Genomic DNA, 7,781 nt, shown 5'->3' on the forward strand with positions numbered 1-7,781 from the left:
AACCCTCACATTCTTGTGAGGTGTCATAACAAGAGTCAAGATAAAGTAGGACATGGCTGCACATGTGTGTGCTCAAATAATGAGTCAGATTTCTCCCACATGAAAATGTTCAATCATGGTTGTGTGCTATCCCAGTCTGATTGTGTCTGATTGTGTCTGATTGTGTGGTGACAGAATGTCATGCCAATAAAACATTGTGTCACTTTTTAGAGAACGACGATGGTGTTGAAAGTGAGATTACGAATGAGTCGGGCCTCAGAAGACGATACGCTTGAATCGATAAAATAAATTCATGTGGGACACTCAAAGAAACCATTAGCTCTGAGGATATTCTCTCTTGGCCTTAAATGGTTGGTTCTCAGTACTTTAATATGATCACTTATCAATACTTACTGGTTTTAGCACTCAAATTAATTTCTAATTCCAGACCACAATGATGCTCATTTTTTCATTGTGCTGTGGAGTCTGTCCGGGAAGAACCCAGACATATTTGAGGATAAAAAAGTGGATACTGAAAACTGTAGAGGTGGCATGGTGTTGGTTCCAAATTCACTTTTCCTCAATTTAGTAATAATCATTCTAAGAAGAGTTAGAAAGTAAGAACACAACTGGTCATGAAAACTGACGATTGGCTTTTGACACGATGTTGATGTTACAAACAATATTTGAGAGATTTTTCAAAACTATGTCGTGCATCCATCACATAGACAGTATATCAAGATGGACGACGTGTCTTTATCGCCACCTAGTTGCTTGCTGCAGTATGGGTTTTAGATCTAGCCTCCTCCATGTTAGGGGAAGGGACTCGGACCACACCAAAAAGTCAAAGAGCATATGAAATACATTTTCCTCAAATAGGAATTCTGTCATTTTAAGGTGGTTCTCATCACATGGATGTTTGTTCAAGTGTTACTTGTTGCCAATAAGTTTTGTTGTAATTCTTTATTCAATGCCATACCAATGAACCTTTCTGCTGTGGCTCCACCCCCCCCCCCCCCCCCCCCCCCCCCCCCCCCCCCCCCCCCCGGATCACTACTGCACAGACTCTGGCTCCAAATGTGCCTCATGGCAGCGTTACTATCCAGGATATTGTTTCTGGATAGTGGGACAAGTAGAGACGTGTCATCCATAAGCATTAAGAGTCTATGCTCCATCATCACAAGGCTGAAAACACATACTTAGCATGACTGAGACGAGTGAAACCATCAGAAAGCAGCGGTGAGGACAGAGCCTGCGCTAAGTTCATGAAACTTCAGTTACCTTTACCCGTAAGATAGAGTGAAAGACCATAGACAGAGAATCGAAAACATTCTTGCTTCCCCTCAACTCGAAAGGGGAACAGCAGCACACACAGCCTTTCTTTTTCCGGCCTTGGAGAGTTAGTAGGGCCGCAGAGATATTTCACTGCCTGCGTGTTGACACTTTCACTGCGTGGTTCCTGATGTAAATCCCATTCGGAGCACATTTGCCTACAGAGGTGGTCTCCAACTCTGGTATTTCATTTTTCATTGCTCTGTCTTTATCCCACTACGCCTGACAGAAACTAAATAGGTTTATTTGCCGCATAAAAAGGCTCCATGCTCTTAGTGCTCTAAATGTGCACACCCACTCATCACTATTATCTGCTTCTGAGTATCAGGTGGCGTCTGTGTGTCCTGGCACATCTTGCTGCTGTGTTGGTGGTAGTTGTGTTTCACGATGTTACTTAAACTGTCAGACGCAGCACCTCGAGTTCCAACCTGGCCGAGAATATGAAAGTCAAACGAAAGTACACACCTAAGACTCTGGACTGAAAAATGCCTTTGTATACGTCTGTTTTCCTTTTTTAGTTTTCGGCTGTTTCATATATGACACAATGACATGTTTAAACATTTGTAATGCTGTTTTTGGCAATGCACTCTAAAGAGAGATCTCAAAGTTTTTTTGCCATGACTGTTCACGTGAGCTGTGATGGACTTCTTGATTTCCGACATGAACCCTGAAACCAGCTGAGGCCTGTTTGGACACAGAATACAGCATGTGAAGCAGCTCCTGAGAAAACAAGCTCTGGTACCAAGGTACAATTTCGAATTCCATTATGGTTTGAATAACATCAAACCAGATGAGCCAACGCAGACCTGGCTCATTATTTATGTCTAATAGGTGCCTGCTTATTGTCTGCAGGACTTGGAAAAAAACAGGTCTGCTTTCCACTCTTCCATAACTAAATATGTGGGTGTGTTCCTGCCTGTCACACGATTGTCAGCGCTCCACAGTTAAGCATTCTGAACTCAGCAGTTCATTTTGAAGCAATGAACTGGGATGAACTTACATTTTTTTACACGGATTGTTTTCTAACACAACGACATTTGTCATATTTGCATGATTTAGTTAAGTGTACGTGTTTAGTTTGAGGAGTGAATGTTCACGAATCAGCATGTATGTGTTGACACTTGACACAAAATATCCATTTAATTTCAATTTCCATTGATGGCAAACACAGAAGTATTGTGATACTTGAATCTTGACCCAAGATACAAAATACAGTAAAATACAGTACAAACTCATGCCCTGATATCATAAGTTGCTAATTGTCCGATAAACACACTTAGGACGAGGTCCCATCTGTTATTGGACTGTCACCAAGTCTTAACAGTCCCCTCGGCTCTGTGCTCCCTGGACTGTGTTTACCATTGCGGATGTTAAAACCAGTTTTGCGTCTCTGCTATTCTCAATGTAAAAACAAACACAATAGAGGGATTTATAAACCTGAGCCTTCCACGGCCTCAAGGCACCCCGAGCTGAAAACGTGCCGGCCGGTTACATAATTTGGTTATTAACATTTCCATGAGTTGGACATCTGATACTTAGCAGTCAATGAAAACACACACGGCACAAATTACCAAGACCAGGCTGGACAAATAATGTACAGGCCATCGCATTAATTAAAAATAGAAGGGAAAAAAATGCAAAGACATGCAAGCCTCTCTCTCTCGTTCTCTCTCTCTCTCTCTCTCTCTCTCTCTCTCTCTCTCTCTCTCTCTCTCTCTCTCTCTCTCTCTCTCTCTCTCTCTCTCTCTCTCTCTCCCACACAGACACACACACATGCTGCTGTACTTCTCCTTGGGGACAGGTGTCATTGTGGGGTTGGACCTATTGTGAAATACAATAACATACGCACACAATGTAAGTCCCGACATACACACACACACACACACACATATATATACACGTCAAATGTGACCTTTTCCCTAACTTAGTCCGAGCATTGTGAAAGCTTTGTTCAAATTCCCACAGATTTCAATTAAACCTTGACTTTACTCAACTCTCTCACCAAGACCAAAATTCCCTGAGCTTCTTTCTGTTTTTTTTTTCTGGTCTAATGTTAAATTCCAGTGAGTTATGAATTCAATTATGATTGATGCTATTTTTACAGAATGTGGGTCCTTTCCTGAAATGACCCATTTATGTAATTTACTACCATCTCTGCTGCTGTCCTCGTGAGATCTTCATCGTCCATGTTCATGTTGGACATCAGCGAGCAAGGACTGAAGCCAGAGGTGTGGACACGTGACCCCTCACTCATGCTCCAGTGACATGGTCAGCCTTCTTTGCAATTCAACGGGAAGAGGGAACTATGAAAGTGTTGACATCTTATGGTGAAAGCGACTTCTATTCGTGTGCATTCAGAGCTTCAATGTCTGGCAACCGCCCATTCTAACTCAGCATTACATGTCTGTCTGTAAACCACATGCATCTGGAGTTTAGTTTAAGTTTTGAAATCTGGCCTCCAGAAAAGAGTTCAGACAAAACATCCATCCCTCAGGGCAGTGTACAGATGACAGACTGTCCATCCATCCATCCATCTCTCTATCCATGAAGACAGTGTGCAGACAGACCATCCATCCATCCATCCATCCCTCTATCCATGAAAACAGTGTGCAGACAGACCATCCATCCATCCATCCCTCTATCCATGAAAACAGTGTGCAGACAGACCATCCATCCATCCATCCCTCTATCCATCAAGACAGTGTGCAGACAGACCATCCATCCATCCATCCCTCTATCCATCAAGAAAGTGTGCAGACAGACCATCCATCCATCCATCCATCCATCCATCCATCCATCCATGAAGACAGTGTGCAGACAGGACATCCATCCATCCATCCCTCTATCCATGAATACAGTGTGCAGACAGACCATCCATCCATCCATCCCTATATCCATGAAGACAGTGTGCAGACAGACCATCCATCCATCCCTCTATCCATCAAGACAGTGTGCAGACAGACCATCCATCCATCCCTCTATCCATGAAAACAGTGTGCAGACAGACCATCCATCCATCCATCCCTCTATCCATGAAGACAGTGTGCAGACAGACCATCCATCCATCCATGAAAACAGTGTGCAGACAGACCATCCATCCATCCATCCCTCTATCCATGAAGACAGTGTGCAGACAGACCATCCATCCATCCATGAAGACAGTGTGCAGACAGACCATCCATCCATCCATCCATCCATCCATGAAGACAGTCTGCAGACAGACCATCCATCCATCCATCCATGTATTTATTCATCATCCATCCATCTATCACATGGCTGAAAGGAGACAAACTTGGACCAGACAACTACATGCAGGAAACTACAGAAACAGACTGAGAACTATTAAGAAGAAGAAGAAGACTCTGTAGCCATCTTTTTTTTTTCTGTTGAGTTTGAAGAACCCTTTTTTTTGTTTTTTGATTAAGAAAATTACCAGAGTTTCCTGTTATCGTAGAATAACACTTCCCTTTTTTGAACATTTTATTTTTGCACTACCAAACCCTAGTTTGCCCTATTGACCCCTCATGGCATAAAACACACACACACATCAACACCTAAATCATTCCTTTTAATAAAGACTTTATTTACAGAGTGAACAATGTCGGAGTTGGTATTTCCACAGACTATACTTGTGTTTGTTTAGAGTCTGCTGTTTATATAAAGGTACCAGCCTGGTTTGTTTTAGGGGCAGTGCAACTGTAAACAGCGTGAGGGACACCGATGTCTCCAAGTTCTTCAGGGTGGTTGAAAGTAAATTAGAGCATTGTTTGTCAGTGAGGAAGTGATGACTGCAGAGGTGGAGAGAGACTGAGGAGGTTGAAAAACAAACACCTGCATGTCTTTGTTTAACGATATCACTGCGGTCCATGTCAGCCCAGTGGCTGGTAGCCATGCACTGCCTGCGGTGTACCTGCCTACGTGCACATCAACACCTTCACTGACATTGTGTTAAACATTACTCCACCTAGAATTCAACAGTGATGCTACACTCACGCCAAAAGGTCATCTACACGAACAGCCAGAGGAAGTGGGTAAGTAGAATTACTGAGAGCATCATATAGATGAGATGTGTTTTCTGCAGCAGGTTGTATTCATGGCTATTTTCTTGGTTGTGAGGGTTTTATCAGTGTTGCATCTTACTGCTAGAGATCTCTCCAAAATGCTACTTATTGAGTCGTAATTGCTTGCACACATGGCTGCTATGCATTCTCTGTGGTTGCTTGAGCCTGGGAGCAGGCACCGAATCAACGTTTATGGGCTGTAGCTGTTGAAAATAACACAATGTTACACAGGCAGATTTTGCACACACATTGGAGAAAAGAGGCCAAATCAGAAACACTAAGTAAAAACCTCTGTGACTGTGTAACCGTGGTATTTAAAGGGGTAGTTCACTAAAGTCCACAAAACAATTTTGGAGTTTCAGGAGAAAATAGCATTGCAGCCAAATCCAATACAATTGAAATAAATGGTGACCACTTCTTCAAACGTAAAAAAAAAAATGAGATACCGCATTAGATAATGCGTGAGATTCTTTTTGGGGTGAACTTTCCCTTTAACATGCACAACATTGCCTCAAGATATCAGATATAATCGCAAACCTAGAAATCAACATCTGTCCATAATTGCAGCATCTTTACTGTATCAACCAGATCTATTAAAACAACCAGTAACAACAGCATCAGTGGTGTTGTAGAAGTCACATCCCGCATGGGCGGACAAACGGAGGATGGACCCTTGAGGCCAAACGAATCAATTTGGAACCCAGGAAAGCAGCAGGTCGTCCGGGCCTTGTGATGATGGAAACCACATTTAATCACGCAGGGTACTTTAGAACAGCTGTTTGTTTATACAATTTCAGAGTGAAAATCACCGATGGCCAGGGATGATCGATCGTTTCGTTGCGTAAGAGTCACACATGGCTTATTTTTTTTTTCACTGCCTACATTGACACAGGTCGTAATGCAGCTGCCGTGGAACAGCCGGATCTCTTCTCTGTGGAAGTCGGCTCTTATCAGCGGTGTCCTCTGTGCTGACGGGGTCGTCCACCGGGATCTCTCCGGCTCGTTTGGATTCTGCAGCTCGTGTCTTCACTGTGCCGTAAGAAGGGGCCCGCTGTCCTCGAGGACCTCACACCACATCACTGCACGAGGGCTGCTGTAGTTCATTGTCTCGGAATGTGCTGTTTTGCTATTATTACCCTGAGGAAAGATACCTCCAGTGTCCACGAACTTTTCAATTACTGCTCAAATTTGTGTCTGACTTTACTTTAGGTGTAAAATGCCATAGCCAATGTTCTACCTTTGATCAGGTAAAGTCAAATTTAGAATTGTATATGTCAAGGATTTTTTCAATTAAAAATGTTGTTGAGTTGTGTTTCTACATATGAGGCAATATTGTATGATCCCTTTCTTGAACAGGTTTTCTCTGCCTTTTGTCAAATGTCCTGTTCAAAAATTTGACAGCATTTTCAGTTTTTTTCTGTGACCTGAGGGATAATTCGAAGCACATAATCTGTTTCGCACACACACACACACACACACAATTTCAAAACAGAAAGTCATAGCTCCAGAAATGAGGGATTCAAACCCAAAGCTCAAACAAGCAGGGAAAACACACTTTCATGAAATTAAGGTTCAGCCAGAGTGACCTGGATCTGGACAACATGTAAACTGGCTGAGCGGAAGAAGAGAAGCCAAACCAAATACTTACACAAAAGACCTATTGGATTACATATTTTTCTGAGCTCACCCGAGGGACAAGCCAATAGAGAACAGACCATGTCAGTGCAGCTATACAGGCCCTTTGAAGGGTTTTACCTCTGTCCATTTATTTGCTTGTTTATTAATAGGTTTGTTCATCAGTAGGATTACACAAACACTACTGAGCAGATTTCCAGAACACTTGGACGTCAGCCAAGAAAGACACCGTTGAATATTGACATTTTCACCAATTTCTCAGAGAACAATTCATGGATCCTGATGAAAGAAATCCAGCTCGCTTCGGGGACTGATATCAATGAGTGTGTGTTATTTGCTGCAGCTTGATTGAATTAAAGGTTGCTGCCTTGGCGGAGGTATTTATTTATAAAACTGAACACGTTTCTTAAAGGATCAACAGTCCCAGCCCACTGTTGGAAAGTCTGATTTTAAACAGTAAGCTGTAATATATCACAATTTCATAAACACACATGACAGCATACAAGCTAACTGATAGAATCAGAGTTTACAGTCGAGGAACAGTTTTTAATACAAATGAAAATATTTACTTGAACATAAAATATATCAACCGGGTCATTGATCACATAGGACTGCCGTAAATAGATATGGTGCATGTCTTAAAAGAAAAAGAAGCACTAAACTACTCTTCTTTATTTATCTCTATTTCAGACTCATGGATCCATATCACTACAAAAAATCTGATAACATACAGAAAAACAACATAGAAAAACATCATCACACTTTAAAAATCCA

Source organism: Pleuronectes platessa, chromosome 5 (assembly GCF_947347685.1).
Source record: "Pleuronectes platessa chromosome 5, fPlePla1.1, whole genome shotgun sequence".
Taxonomy (NCBI): domain Eukaryota; kingdom Metazoa; phylum Chordata; class Actinopteri; order Pleuronectiformes; family Pleuronectidae; genus Pleuronectes; species Pleuronectes platessa.